This window comes from Engraulis encrasicolus, chromosome 21, assembly GCF_034702125.1.
Source record: "Engraulis encrasicolus isolate BLACKSEA-1 chromosome 21, IST_EnEncr_1.0, whole genome shotgun sequence".
NCBI lineage: Eukaryota > Metazoa > Chordata > Actinopteri > Clupeiformes > Engraulidae > Engraulis > Engraulis encrasicolus.
In genome coordinates, this window is record NC_085877.1 from 27354756 (window position 1) to 27371710 (window position 16955).

A 16955-nucleotide genomic window follows, 5' to 3' on the forward strand; every position below is an offset into this window, starting at 1 on the left:
TCGCCTGTCCCCACCCCTCGGAAGAGGTTTGATATGCTCGACGCCCTGTATGCGCAGCAGAGAATCATTTTTACCATGGTATTCATATGTTTCGCCATGGGATAGTCAAAATTGCCCACTCTGATACCATATTTATGTTCTGCTAGCCTATCTCGCATGCGCCTTTTTGTGCGCCCGATATAAAAGAACCCTTCAGCGCGAGGACAAGTTAGGCGGTATATGACAAATGTAGAATTGCAATTAATGAAATCTCTCTGTCCATATTCATTCGTGGTTTTAGTATCCACAAAAGATTTGGCTTGTGTAACATTTGGACAGTGGGGGCAGTTCATACATCTATGAACTGTCGTAACAAAAAAAGGACGGGACTGCTGCTGGCGATGATGTTTGTTTTTGGTCAATAACGTGTTGCGTTGTAGGGAGCGCGCTTCACTGTATGCGTTTTGGGTGGCTTCCTTGGAATATTCATTAACTAATATTCACTTTCTGGATTTGACGATATATAAAGACGCGGAGGGACAGCTGCACACCACCTTATTCAGAAAGGCGACCTCTCGGAACACCATTCTGAGAGCGGATTCATTCCATCCCCCGCATCTCATTAGAAATATTCCACACGGCCAATTCCAGAGATTAGGCGTATCTGTGATTTCGAAAATGATTTTCACGAGCAGGCCGAGCTGATGGAGAAAAGATTCAGTGATAGAGCCTATCACCCTAAAGCCATCCAAAACGCATACAGTGAAGCGCGCTCCCTTCAACGCAACACGTTATTGACCAAAAAGAAACATCATCGCCACTAGCAGTCTCGTCCTTTTTTTGTTACGACATATAGTACACAAGCGACGCGGATCAGGCAAATTATTAAGAACAATTGGTCCATTATTGAAAGTGATGCGCAACTACGTGAGGTGTTCCCAGAACCACCCATGGTGTCTTTAAAGAGTGCACCCAGCCTAGGAGATAAATTAATGCGCTCTCACCTACAGGTGAAAAAGAGAGAAACCTGGCTGCGTAAACCTATTGGCACCTATAGATGTATGAACTGCCCTCACTGCCCAAATGTTACACAAGCCAAATCTTTTGTGGATACTAAAACCACGAGAGAATACGGACAGAGAGATTTCATTAATTGCAATTCTACATTTGTCATATACCGCCTAACTTGTCCTTGCGCTGAAGGGTTGTTTTATATCGGACGCACAAAAAGGCGCATGCGAGATAGGCTAGCAGAACATAAATACCTGTATGCTATCAGAGTGGGCAATTTTGACTATCCCATGGCGAAACATTTCAATGAATATACCATGGTAAAAATGATTCTCTGCTGCGCATACAGGGCGTCGAGCATATCAAACTTCTTCCGAGGGGTGGGGACAGGCTAAAAAGACTTAATCAGAGGCAGACTTTTTGGATACACCAACTGGATGCCATGCGCTATCCTGGTCTAAATGAGGATATTGATTTTACTTGTTTTTTGTGATGCTTATTTGTACTTCTGGTCATTTTTTTCTGTGGCATCACTTATTACCCCAGGCTATTTTTTAATCTTTGTTTTCTCTGGTGTGCGCAAATGTGTTTAGTGCGTAATGGGTCACATGTGGTGATGTCACTATTTAAGGGAGGCCTTTCTTTTCAATGGTGAACGTAGCCCTGATGAAGACCTGGTGAGGTCGAAACATGTCGGCTTTTTAATGTAACCCCAGCCCAGTACCATTAAAGGCTTTTAAATGTAACTTCCCGTTTGGACACCTTATTTTGGAGTGCCTGGATGAACTCTTCTCTCTACATGAACTGATCCCCGATATCCAAGAGCACCCAAAAACTTAAATGAACAGACTGAACAGATTGCCAAAATAATGTTCTGACTTTTATCTAAATTATTTGGTGATATCCCTCACAACAGTGCAACAGCACATGGGCCTAATGGCGAGAGTTTTTCCCTCAGCACGTAATGAAAGCTAATCGGACGTCTGATGACAGGTGGTGCTGACGGACAGCGCATGAGGGAAAGAAGTTGCAAACTTGATCGTGTTCGGTTTCGTCAGTCCAACGGAACACTTCTGGCTATAGAAAATGAATCTGTATTGCAACAAATCAAGTTAGGCCTAGGTCTATATAGGCTATTCAAGATATTTAATTTAGACAGAATCCTTTCAAGCCGTGCAGCATCAACGTGGTCATATAGCCTACTGTCTGCACTTGTTCCGTTGCCTGCTTCATAGCAGAGAAGGAATGGCTTGCTGTTGTTGAGGATTTGTAACGTGGATTATCGAAACTGAAGACTTGATTTCTTTTATTGATACCTTTTTGTTTGGTATAATTACGGACAATGCAAATAACTGATTTTTGTGACGTTCGGACATTTTTGGAAGGAATATAATCGAATTAGTCCCGCCGCTTGGGTTATTGTTTTTCGCGTGCATGTGGATGAGCATAGGCTATTGAATTTGATTGCAGCCTAATAGGCCTACTGAACAGTGGACTGGAATTGAAAATATGACAAAGAGTGGCATTTTTCTCGGGTGCTATGACTTCTTGCTTTGCAAGAAGACAGTCTCCTCACTCCACGGGCAAAAAGCACCATGGTCAGACCCTGGCGCGCATGTAGGCAGACATGAAAGACTCACTACTCCACGGGCAAATATCGGAAAAATTAAGCACCACCAGCATGGACAGCTCCCCACGAGTCACTTATAATGGTTGGTCTTTTCCTGGGATTTGATTCATGTTGTTTGGGGGAAAATATTAAAATAGCCTTTGTAATGTTAAGAATATTTCCAAAGAGCCAAGATGGGGCTTAAGATCAATATGGGCCAGGTTTGTCTCCGTGCGTACACACACACACACACACACACACACACCCCACACACACACACAACACACACACACACACACACACACCACACACACACACACACACACACACACACACACACACACACACCACACACACACACACACACACACAACACACACACACACACACACACAACACACACACACACACACACACTCTCTCTCTCTCTCTCTCTCTCTCTCCTCTCTCTCTCTCTCTCTCTCTCTCTCTCTCTCTCTCTCTCTCTCTCTCTCTCTCTCTCTCTCTCTCTCTCTCTCTCTCTCTCTCTCTCTCTCTCTCTCTCTCTCTCTCTCTCTCTCTCTCTCTCTCTCGCCACAGACCCACGCAAGTGCAAGACAAGTTTTCACCTCCTCGTGAAGTGTTTAGACCTGGCCTATTTAATGTCGCTGTAAATTGGTGTAATGTAGCAGAAAGTGCGAGACATTCGTTGGACTCGTTGCACGCAGCAAGTTGTGAAATTATTTCTTAACGCTTTTAACCGCATCATTCGCGACTCTCGAGCAGTTTGAGAACTGAGAAGAATGAGAGAGAGAGAGGGCAGTGACTATACCATGTCACTGAGACTATGTATGTGTGCTGCGCCTACTGAATCCAAGTGCAGAAAAAACATATCCATATAGATTATTACATAATGCACCATGTTATTACATTTCCATCAAAAAAAAAAGTTGCGGCCGCATTCCGTAATAAATTTCGCATTTTGTAATAATTTATTACAAGATGAGAAAAAAGTTATTACGAAATGCGTTCAAGAAATGTATTACGAAATGCGTAAATTATTACACAATGCGGCGATTGTCACCACATTATGTAATAATTTGTTACATTATTACATATTGCACCGTTATTACATAATGCGGCGTTACACCCTTACTGCCTCTACACTCCCTTTAACCTGCCAGAGTCAACAACTTTGAATGGTGGTAGCTGACGATGACATCAAAGAAACCCCTCGATCCCAACCACCCGTCACCTGCGTCCTACCCTCCAACCCACTCTCTCCAACCCGCCGCCTCACTCTACAACCTTGAATGGTGTTAACCGGTGATGATGTCATAAATGGCCCCTACTCACATACGCACTATCACCTCCCCCTTCCACTCCCCTCCCTCGGCCCCGCCTCTTTCAACCTTCAATGGCCGTAACCCGGGAGACGGACAAAGACTCGCACACAGACACGGCTGCACAAACTCATTGCGATTTCCTGAGAATTTCCTGCCTGTTGACAGGTGAGTGACCTCCAACAAAGGCGGCTTCAAGGTTGAAATATTAAACCCTGGCCTCCCTGGCCAGCTCATAGAAGCTTTCCCAAAAGCCTGTAGAAAATACTGACTGATTTGCCGTGGAAAATTCTGTACTCCGCCTTCAACAACACATCACTCCTGCTGAAAAGCGACAACAATTCTAACAATTCTTCAATTCTATTCTTGTGGTCAGCTCGTGAAAATTGCATTTGAATACTTGGACCGGAATAAGCTCACATTGCCTTGTAGAGGGCAAATAGCAATATTCAAACTTCCCTACAGACAGTGCAGAGGAAATGACTGATTCAATGGGTTTTTTAAGAGAACTTCCTGAACAAATTATATAATGGAGAGGTATTCTAACTGTGTAGCTTTGTGACAAATGAACTTGAGCTTAAAGTAGACAACACTTGAGGGTGCTGTGGTGCAACACGTTAAGGACTCCAACCCTGAATGGGCTTGCATGCCACCCAGGTTCGAGTACGACTTGGGTCATGCCTCAATCCTGCCCCATCTCTCTCCCACTCTCCCGCCCATTTCCTGTCTCATCTTTAATAATCCTTTCTAAAGCTACAAGGCACACAAAAAATTTATTTGAAGGAAAAACAAATGGACAACACTTACTTTTGGATGTCAGGCCAAGGACCATTCATTCGGCGGTACCCTCTCCTACACAAAAACATGTTCCACTGGACCAGAGCCATCCTGTACGGGCCTCAGCTATTGTATGCCTCCTCTCCTCTGCAACACTAGTGAGCTACAGGAGCAAGACTCCTTCTGCTACAGCACAGTACGTGCTTATGGATAATGAGAGAGAATTGTTGACCGCTTTTGAGTAAAGAAGGGGCTTCCCAAACCTTACCAATATGCAACACTGAACTAATTGTTATATAGTTGCACTGGTTGACATTATAGTCATAGTTGTATAATACTGGAGATTTGTAGGCTACTAATTCTTGCTGAACTTGCTGGACTTACACACTCCAGGGTTTCCCCCAGCGGTCACCTTGACAACAACCATCTAAGCTTACCGCCTTGCCAACAAACAGATCTACAGCCTTGACTAGGTCCCCTTTGGGAGGTTTTTCATATAATATTTCATATGAAACTGCACATAATTGTCTTTCCAGTAATAACAGCCATTTGTTCTCTCATGGAAAAGACCAGTCACTACATGCGAAATGCCCTACGAAATGGCAATCGAATCAACACATAAAATGACTATTAGGGATGCACCGATACTACTTTTTTGAAAACCGATTCAAGTAGGAGTACATTAATGTGTGTACTTGCCGATACTGAGTACCGATACCTTTTACCACCAAAATACAATGAAAATAAATGCATGGCCTTGTTTTTTCCACCTGTGATATTTTTATTGTCCATTTCCATGTAGATTTAAATGTTAGTAAATGTATGAGGTGGCACTTTTTTTCCATGCTGCTTTCAAGTTCACAGAACGTGACAAGATTTTGCATTGTTTTGTGTAATAGCAGTATCGTTCCTGGTATCGGCAAGTGCTTGACGAGTACGAGTATAATGAGCAGTATCGGGTGCCGATACCGATACCAGTATCGGTATCGGTGCATCCCTTATGACTACTAAATCAGACATCAGGCTTAGCAGTCTGAAATTTTAGGAAGGTATAAGCTTACTGCTTGCAGTTGGTGATGTTCACATGTGCTTTCCAATGTGTGTCACAAATCAAGTTGCATTATGTGGTGCTACGGGCAAGAAACATTCAGCCAGTGCAAATCTAAGCGTGTACCACCATTGACATCATGTTCAGTAGTTGCAGATGTTAATTGTGGAGCTCAGCTTTTATTTTGTGTTTTTGATTTAATTTTGTGCTGTGCCACAGAATACTCCACATATAGGAAACACTGCTTTCTCAACAGGAAGAAGGAAGCGATTTTTGTCAAAAGATAAAAGAGGTGCTGCGTAGATGTGTATGATGTGTACTTGATAAGGTGCACGTACACTGCCTTCTATCGTGGAATGGTAGTACACTGCTCCTCGACTCCTGTCACCTGTGAATGACCCAACATTTTACAAGCGGCCACCCTCACCATATCACATCACCTCTGACCCTACACGTCCAGCACACCACCTATTCACACTCCTACCATCAGGGAGAAGGTACCGCAGCATCCCATGCAATACCACAGGCTTTAGGGACAGTATCTACCCATGTGTAGAATGTGTGAGCTCACCAAAGTGCAGTACATTCCTAGCCATTGCATTTTTATACTGTTAAAATGGCTAATAAACTTTACAAAAAAAACGTGATTATTCACACACACCATCACCTACTATGGAAGATGCCATTTTCACTTCAAGCCATATACCAGGGGTCAGGAACCTTTTTGGTGGAGAGAGCCATAAACGGCAAATTTTTAAAAAATAATTTTTCATAAGAGCCATACCATTTTAAAAACACAGAATACAATCAAAAGCATACATTTCAATTAAGCCCAACAATTTTAGAGTGTACTGTCAAGTTAAGCTTTCATTGATAACAGGTAATAGGGTTGCCAACTGTCAACTTCATTATGGCGAGGGTCTGGGAGAATTTTGTATTTCTTAGATGTAATTTCCTGAATTCTAACACTTTTTAACCTCCCTTGTCCTGTTTCAACTCAATATGGAACCCACACTTTTATTTATAAATACTGGACGATTCCATATTTCAAGGGATGGTTAAGTAAGAGCCATACAGTTCCCAAAAGACCCACATGTGGCTCTAGAGCCATAGGTTCCTGACCCCTGCCATATACCAAGTAAGTGGAGGGTTGGAGTTGGCACTCTAGACTAGCATCACATCACGGGGGTCAACAACCGAAAAAGTCTGTGAAACTCAAATGACACACTAGGATGACAAACAGAAATCAGTAGGACTACTGTGAGAGTAGCACACGGCTTAACTATGATACAAGAATGACAGGTGTGACCAAGCAAAATTGCAGGTTTGTGGCGACCACAAATATGCAAACACTTCAAATGTAATGCAAATTGAGCACAAGACGGCAAGTCAGCTGATGACCTCACAAACAATGCTGAGTCTGAGGCATCAGAGTGTACTTTTAACAGCACCTCATTTTGGATGTCTAGAGACCTCAGTCCTGTCAGGTCAGAACAGGTGGGCTGGGCAGTCTGGGAAACAAGGTCGACAGAAGTGCAGAAAGGACGTAGAAAAGTAAGGTATTCTCTGCACTCCTGTTCCTCAACATCTGGTGTGTCACAGGAAAGGACTGAGTTCAACCGACGTAGTCATCTCAAATTACTTTGTGCTTTTAGAGAATTATTTTGTGCTTTTATCTAGAGCAGTGCTACTCCAGAAAGTAATTTACAACTGAATCCAGTTTCCGATCAACGTTGGTCTAACCGATACAGTGGCGGCAGGGAAGCCTACAGGTGGGGACAAATGGGACAGCTGTCCCGGGCCAAGGGACACACAGGGCCCAGAATGGGGTCTCATTACATTTTTGGGTGAGGGGCCCTTTCAGATTACTTTGTCCTGGACCCAGCCAAAGCGGGCAACGGCTTTGATAGTGGCATAAGGTCGCTGCAAGCAACTAAAAGCAAAGGGGCTTTATTGTGGTGGTGGAAGGGACGGGAGAGGATATTCAGAATGCTCATCAATTGAATGCATCCTACTTCAAGATCTCCCACTCTAGAACAGTGTAAGTGCACTGCACACACAGCACAGCAGGGCTGGGAATTGCCAACAACCTCACAATACAATTCACACCACAACACAGGGGTCACAGTGCAATGCATATTGTGATACAAGCACAAAAGTACTGACATTGGCGTAATCTGGGGTTCTGAACCCACTAGCCCATTGACATGCTCAGTCATCTGCGGGTCATATGTCTGAAGTCCAGATTGCAGATGCAGTGTCACTCGCCCTCAATACAAATCAATACATCAATGAATCACTGTGACCACTGGCCAGTTTCAAAAGGAGGTTGCACAGAAATGGTTGTTAGTTACACAATTTCAAAGTCTTCTTTTTTAAAATATCATTATACGGTATACTGTATTAGGCCTACCAAGATGAAATGCAGAGTTAGCAGTTATTGGAGTCTGGACATTTGATTCTCCTTTCACCTGATATCACCCACTTCCACTGTAAGGACTAGATACAAGAAACGCCAGCACATCGCATTACACTTAGCCATCATTTTTTATCCAAAGTGAAGAACAGTTATTTACAGGGCATTGGTTACAGTCCCTGGAGCAATGTTGGCTTACGTGCCTTGCTCAAGGGCACTTCTATTTACTCACTCCATAAATACACAGCATCAGAAACAAGATTAGTAAAGCATTTGGATAAGCTGGAATGCCGACAGTATGTATAAGCTAAATTATTTTTTAATTCAATTACTTGTTTAGAATTACAATGGTGCATTCAAAATCGACTTCATCATTGATCAAATTGCAACAGACTAAATTCACTTCTGGGTCTGGAGGGTTTTTGTTGTTGTTCTTTTGTGTCTAAGATGAGACTTACTGGTAAGATGTACAGGCAATATCAAGAGACATTCAATTACAAGATTGTCTCCAAATTCAAATTGTGTGGCTCACCTGTGAACCTAGTCGTAGACTGTGTGATGAAGTTTACACAGTAGATACAGCTGTAGCTGCTGTGATCGTTACAAATAATCAGTCACATGCAAGACTCAATAATACCATTTGTTTTTGTTTTGTTAACCCGTAATGGGTTGAAATGAGTATGCCTTTATCTGATTTACTTATTTTAGTCTTTGGAGAGATTAAGTGGTGTCATCATCATCATCATCATCACCACAGTCATCCAATCCAGCTTCAACAGTTCAACCGTTAACTGTTGATAAAGCTGCTGAAGATGTTTATTTTCATTGGGGTTCCACACACAATAGGGTAAAGGTCTGTTTGCTTTCATTGGGGTTCCACTCCAATTAGGGTAAAGGTTCTAGAGCTTAAGTTCACATAGGAACTTCTTTTGGTCTAAACCTGAATCACATGCCCGGCAATAGGCTACGCCTGAACTCAGAGATCAAGGTCATGAACCCATTCAACCCTTCCCCCCATCGGTCGTGTTCCACACACACTTGTCAATACAACCCCTCCTGGAGCCACGCTGTTGACTCAAATTCCACACTCCAATGCTGAGGCCTGCGATCTGTCAAAATGGGCTGCTTCGTAGACATGAGCTACCAACAGCCTGCTAATGTAGCCCTAACCCAAAACCCTAACATCTAGGCACAATTCTGTAGTAGTTTGCCATACTTGTGTCAATCCTGTGTACATTTAAGTGTCATTTTAAAGCCAGTCAAGATGTTGATTCAACCTTGTGTTAATGTTTTCCAAAGTAGCCTGACAGTTTCATTAATTTGCAAATGGCATGTCCGAATGTGCTAAAAAAAAAAAAAAAGGTGAAGTCTTTTTGCTTATTGTGCCGAATGTGGCCAAAGATTGATCTGATCAGGACACTGCAGTTATGCTCCAGAAAATAAAGTGAATTTTGTTATTTCTGGTTGTTTCTTTCCCATAGCCATCAGTGTCTAATCTCATCGATTCTGTGACTATTTCACACCCTTAAAACTAAACTATAAAACTGCGCACCAATGCTGAGGACATTGCCGAGTTGGTAAAACAGGGCTCAGTCCCATTGTTTAGCTTTTTCTACATTCAGTCAAGTTCCCACACAAGTGACATTCCCACCATGCAGAGTTCTCAATTGGATGAAGCTGCAGTAAGCCATGCGATGCGTGAAGTGTCACTTGGTTAAAAATGTAGTCAAAGTGAAGCGTGCAGAGTGACTTCTCTTTAATTTATTGGACGGTGTAAAAATACACAGGTTTGCACCTGCCAGAGCGGAGGAGTTAGGTGAGAGGAGTCAGCCATAACACCAGGCTGATTTTACCACTACCCCCTGGTTAACTTTAACCGGGTTTGCCATGAACCTTTCTTAGAATACCCCCCCATGGGCTACCAGTACAAAATATCATCAACACCACGTGTGCGCGTGTGTAGAGGCCACAACACCTGCTGCACATGGGGAAGAAAAACTATTAAAACTACCCAACAGCTAAGTTTATCTACACATGGCCCGACAGAAACCCACCAGTGAGACCACAGGAAAAAAACCTCTACCCATGTTTATATTAGCAAACTATTCAGAGAATTCATATGTGTGCGTGTGCGTGTGCGCGTGCACACACACACACACACACACACACACACACACACACACACACACACACACACACACACACACACACACACACACACACACACACACACGTCGGGTAACAGCTGGGCTGGTCTGCCATCCCGTTTCTCTCCCTCTGCCTGATCTGCCCCCAACATGAACAGAGTGGGTTGAAGAATTCACAAGCCCCGACTCTGACTGAATATTATGGGAAAAGGCCTGAACAGATAGACCTTTGTGGCTTGAACTGTGTGTGTGTGTGTGTGTTTCTGAGAGAGAGAGAGACACAGAGAGAGAGAGAGAGAGAGAGAGAGATTTGAAACTTAAGTCAGAATTGAGGCAGCAAAACCGACCAAAAAAAGCCATCTGGACAAACAGTGATTCAGGAACCTCTAACTACCTCTCTGAGCCGATACACCAGGGGTGGGGAACAGTTTTGATATGGGCCACTTCAAATTTTGTTAAGTCCTCCAAGGGCCATACTATGGACACAAACCAAGACTTCCCCCTGCACTTTAGGCCTACATTGAAGATGGCCCCCTTTACAACAGACCACACCTTCACTAGGTCCCCTGAATATGGGTGGGAGACGTGACGCTTTGTTTTTTCGTAACATTGGTTAAAAACCTACAAAACTGTTATTTTCCTTTAAAAAACAAATGTCAATGAAAGAAGATGTGGTACATTATGTTTCATATTAGTCTTAGATGAGAAGAAACATTTTTGTTAAGATGTATGTAAAGGTTTATATGTCAAATTTCCTGCGGTGTGACTGTAACATTAATGAAACAATATATAATAATATATATATAAATTAACCAACAACATTTTGAATAATGTATGAAGCATTTGGCACGATTGCATAAATCTTAACTTTAGATTAAGATATGTCAGTGTTTCCCACAGAAATTTTGGAAACTATGGGGGCAGCCGGGGTTTATTTTGTCCGGGGGGGGGGGGGGGGGGGTTTTTCACACGGGCCTTTTTTTTTTTGGGGGGGGGGTGATTCTTGCAGCGTAAATGCAAAACGGCAAAACAATGACTACAGTATGACATTGGCGCATGGAGAAACTGTAGGCCTTGGCCTATATTTCAGCCATTTATATTTTGAGAAATAAGGCTACATAAGATTTTACCCATGACTTGTATAATAGTAGTACATTGTCATTGTCAAAAAATGCAGTACAGTGAATAATTTCTGTTTACAACACAGTTTCATTCGTCCCTCATGCAGGGGTCTGGGAAACAATAATAAAACAAAATAGGAGCAGAGTATAAGAATTTAAGAGCACTGTGAAATTGTTAACGCATAGACAAAAAGGGTCTTAGAGGGTAGGCTATGCCTTTTCCCCCACACATATCTGTAGGCGTACACATGAGGGGTGCTGGTCACAGGGCCAGTTTTCCAAATTCCTCCCATTAAAAGGGCTGAACAACATATTACACATTTAGTCTATATTCACATTCATTACACATTAATTTCTATATGCAGCCCGATGTCTCCTCTGCTGTGTCAATGAAGGTCTGTCACCAAACTCATTACAACTGTAAAACAAAGCCTAGGGAGTGTTAGTAAACTCATCCCAACTGTCCCTTCTCTGAAGGTTTTTTTATATGGCTCCCAAACCCAAGTAAACTACAACAACTTGACTAGGCTTTTGATCCCTGTCTTTCAAGCACTTGTGGTTCTCTCTATAGCAGGGGTGCCCAACCTTTTTTTAACCAAGATCTACTTTTGAAGTTGATGGTCTGCCGTGATCTACCAAGTCAAATTCAAGGATGTCAGTATGAAAATTTAAGACCACCATTTATTAATCACCATTATTATGAACAAAATGTTTTCAGTAGGCTACTATGGCCGTATCTTTTCAGTGTGTTTTTAAAGTGTGTTGAATAGCCTATCTTTACAAAGCAATGCAGCACTGATAGTATGCAGAGATAATTTCAGTCATACACAAGTCATAAACAATTGAAACAATTTCAAAATGATAAACATTTGGTATATAAAAGGCACATAGGCCCTATTTCTAAAATATGATGAAGCATTATCATGCCTTCAGTGGTATAGGCTAGGCTACAAATTAAAAAGGGCTCAGAAATTCACCATTTGTTATGGGTAAATAGTAGGCTACTATGAGAGAGAGAGAGAGAGAGAAAGAGAGAGAATGAGAGAGAGAGAAAGAGAGAGAGAGAGAGAGAGAGAGAGAGAGAGAGAGAGAGAGCAATGAGAGAACTCATTGGATTGGTTAACACCCCTGTTCAGTAGCACAGCAAAGGCTTTCTATTGTGAGTTTGGCCATCTTTTTGTCCACAACTGAAGCAAGAAACAGCACAAATTGAAGTGAATTCTTTACATGTCAACAACTAACATTTCCCTTACACGCGGCACGCGATGTAAACGCAGTTAGCGATGATGCATGCGACTAGCGATTTGGACGAAGATCCTCGCATATCGGCGTGTCATAACGCATCGTTGCGCATGTTCTGTTACTCACACGATGTTACACGTGTGCACACATGAATCAACTGTAATACCCTTACGGTCACTTCCTAATGCTTTCCCCTCATTCTGTGTTACCGTGGGACTACTTATCTAACCAATACAGAGTCTATAGGATGTATTTATTCCAGGATGAAAATGCGAAGGAAATTCAAAATCGTAATTCAAATCGTTTTAACAAAAACGGATATCGTTAAAAAAAAAAAAAAAATTTTTTTTTTTTTTTTTTTTTTTTTTTTTTTTTACATTTTCGTAAACTATGGCGGCCAAATTTAAACTATGGCGGGCCGCCATAGTTTCCTCAATGTATGGGAAACACTGTATGTGAATGTGGAAAAAACTCAAGACAGTAATATAAACTACAAGTTCAATTTCGTAACACAAATTGCGTCCTGTGGGGTGACATGTATGTCAATGTTTGTGAATGGGAAGCTGCAAGGCCAACTACAAGGGTCTTAAAGACTGGCTCCTAACCAGTCAGTACCTCAGTTATTGGAGAGTGCTGTGGAAGTTTAAGGTGACTCTTAACCTCTTAATATGTCTTCATATTGCAATCTTTCTGTCACGCAATGCTTAGGTTCATTTTATGGTGTCCTGTGGTGTGACTGCTCTTATAGGAGGAAAAAAAAAGTTTTTTTATTAATGAAAACACATATTAGGATTGAACACAATATCATTATCAAGTTAGCATGAGCTCAGATGTCAGTCATGTATACAAAAGGATTAAAATGGCCATAATGCAGTGAATTCCCTGTGGTGTGACTCCATTTTCCTGCGGTGTGACATGCCTATGCTATGTGTTGATGCAGGACACATTTTCCCAAAAATGGCAAAAAATCAGGTGAAATTCCACATACCACTAAGTGCTTTATTTTTTTCTATTTTTTTCCAATTTTTATCCATCATTTTTTTCAGGAATTTGAAAAACTTTTTTTTTTTTTTGCGTTACGCCCTTAAACGTCAACCACCCATATATAAAGTATGAAATATGAGGTGAAACTGCATAACAGCCGGATAAGACTGCCTCAAGGGCTGTAAACAGCCTCAAGACAGTATGTTCCTCACCTCTGCGTTACACTGTGCAGATGACATAGACAACTCCAAAGTGAATATACACCTACATTGAGCCATTGCATTGAAACCACAGTTTCATGCTAAGCATATTTTACATTTCTTTCTTAGTTTAGTGGCTGAAGTGACAATCAAGTGATTTTGTTTTGGACACATACCCTACATTCATTCATTCGTTCATTCATTAGATAGTGGCCTTCATACATTTCAATATTTGGAGACCTCGAGGCACGCTGGTGGCAGCACTGTACAAAATTCAGCACTAAATTAGAATGGTCTGATTTCAAAGCATCATTGAATTGATTTCAGCGCATGATGCTGAATCAAGGCTTTGGATCAGTGCTGCGCTCAACTGTGGTGTGACTGTCAGCTAAGCTAAATTGTGACTGTGACATTGACGTGGGCTGAACGGGCCTGTTCCCCCTGTGATATCCAAAACACTGCGCACACAGCACACAAGTGCCAACTCATGGGCACCTTCACAGAAGCTCCAAGTACACCACCTCCATCCTTGCGATTTCACCTGTCTCATTCCTGTTGTAGTCAAACTGTGTCAGCGTGTCTGACTGGCCTGAATGGATAGTGCGGCACCAGCGCTTCCAAGGTAATGCCACCGGATTTGTCACTTATGTGCGTCATCCACCGAACCATGTGCTCAGACACATGCATTGCGACCATTTGCGACCATTTTATTTGGCTGATATACTGATAGGCCTACGTTATATTTTGCCTCCAGTTGAAAACCGTGACTGTATAGGATCTATAATTTGTAGTCTACATATGGTGTGCATAACAAAAGACGAAACAATACCGTTAAAATGTTAACTAATAATGTAGCCTACCTGCGACACTGCCCAGAGGGCAATTTGGCGCTATCACTTCGAGAAGATGACAGATGGCATAAATAGCGCCAAAAAATAAGCGCCAACATCAACAGGAAGAGTGAACTTGGCGGTTTATTTGTTGTCGACAAGTAAAAAAAAAAACACATTAACACTACCATCGTGTTGACAAACCTGCGTTCAAATAGAGGGGAGAAAAATCCCTGAATGTGTCCATCTTTCTTTGCTGCTAAAAACAAGCTGTCTATTATTCTGTGCAGAGTCCTATGATAACTAACCGCGAACAATGAAGGCTTTGTACATGAATCTGTCCATCACTGGATGCACTTAATGAGAAGAGAAAACACGCGTTATTGCCAATTCGTCTTCCCATAATGAAACGAATCCGCCTAGAAGTGAGAGTCTGCCCCATGACATCTGTCATAGAGGCTAGGATGGATGGATTCAAACGCAACCACCAACACAACAACAGAGAAAAACAAAATTCGATCTCACCTGAACAAAGGGAGACAGCGACAGTCCGGACTTGTCTTCGATGTCCTTTGATGACAGTGACCAATTTAGTGTGTAATCGCACTTACACACGGTTAGCTAGGTCCACGTGGTCTTCACTTTAGCGAGCTCCAGTCTGAATTACAGTAGGTTGGGCTCGTGCAGCCTGTCTACGATACATCACGTTCGGGAGATATCTGAGGGGGGAGTAACATCCGAACGGGGGAGGGGCTTAGTGCTACAGCTGCTAGAGATGTAGGTTAAACTGACTGGACTGACGAGGCCTACTTGTAGTTACACAGCAACTGTGGGCTAGTAAAACAATTGACTCTAGTTCAGTTCATGAAAAAAGAGTTGAATGGAAATTAATTCCTACCAAGGACAATTGACGCTCCAATTCATAGTTTGCCTACTTTCAGTCAGAACCTGTGAAATAGACCCTTAAGTGTTTTGTGTTCATTCTCTCATGGAGTGACAGGTTGACTCTTGCGAGCCAAAATCTGACACTGCAATCACGCTAATTTGCAACAGAAATCAAATCACACACTCGCATACAACGGGTGAAATGTCAACATCCACATCCTGCATAGGCCCTACCTAACAAATGGCATTGTCGCCACCTTGTGGTTCATTTACGAAGGTTCATGTGCGGGTCAAATGGGCCTACCAACATGGTGTTATGGGGTGGGGGGAGACTTAAACGTGCATGCTTTAATATTTACGTTTTGGTTTAATTAAATGTGTATCATGTGCTTTAATGGAAAATAAAATCAAATGAATTTATTAACATGCTATCAGTCTAAAATGAAAACACAGAGCCAAATAAGGGAATCAGCAGCCTCCGAAATTAGCCTACATCTGACTGTCGATTGTCATTTCTGATGCCGAAAAGGTTCATTTCCAACGTTTGACTTAAAAAAAAAAAGAGTTCATTTTTCAGCCTGTGAATAGCCCTACTTGGCTGGGTCGTTTTTGTTCTCTCTCTCTCTCTCTCTCTCTCTCTCTCTCTCTCTATTCCGATAGCGCTTTATTGGCATGACAAAAGCATGCAAGTACAGTATATGACATGTAGTATCGATAAGTATCAATAGTAACAATAATGTAGTAACATAATAAAAAACATACCAATGAAAGTGTGTGTGCGTGTGAGTGTGTGTGTGTTTGTGCGTGTGCGACGTGTGTGTGTCTGCTTGTGTGTGTGTGTGTGTGTGTGTGTGTGTGTGTGTGTGTGTGTGTGTGTGTGTGTGTGTGTGTGTGGTCTTTACTACTCAAGTAAATGAAAGAAGTACATCATTTAAAATGTAATTTGAGTAAAAGCACTTTGGTACTTTTAATTAGCTTTCCACTCGAGAATTCAATGTTTCTTTTTCTTGAATCTCCTCTCCATGACCTCTATCTCTTGCTTGGCACCAGCCATCATCCAATACATTGATTCAAGATAAGTGGGGCAAATACAATAGTGAAAATGCTGTGTCCAGATATGCACAATGTTGAACATCAGATTGCTCTATCTTTGTGTTTGTCATTTTACCTCTATCAGTCCATGTTGCACTCAGGTTCCAGTGTAATTGAGTAGGCTAGGCCTAAAGTACTTGGGTTAAAATACAGGCCTACTCAAGTACAAGTAAAAGTACCGGCACTCAATTTAAAAACTACCTAAAATTGCAAAGTACTCATAAAAGCTAGGCCTACTCAATTACAATACTTGAGTAGGCCTAAATGTAAAGTTACTTTCCACCTCTATAGG

General features: G+C 42.0%; 1 protein-coding gene across 1 annotated transcript in view; it reads right to left on the reverse strand.

Moving 5' to 3' along the window:
• Positions 1 to 15367, reverse strand: part of LOC134437058 (equilibrative nucleoside transporter 2-like) — a 52273-nt gene extending 36906 nt beyond the window's left edge. Inside the window, exon 1 of the mRNA XM_063186490.1 lies at positions 15212 to 15367. The gene's annotated coding sequence lies outside the window, so the exon portion shown is untranslated. The remainder of the gene's footprint in view (positions 1 to 15211) is intronic.
• Between the last annotated feature and the right edge of the window lie 1588 nt (positions 15368 to 16955).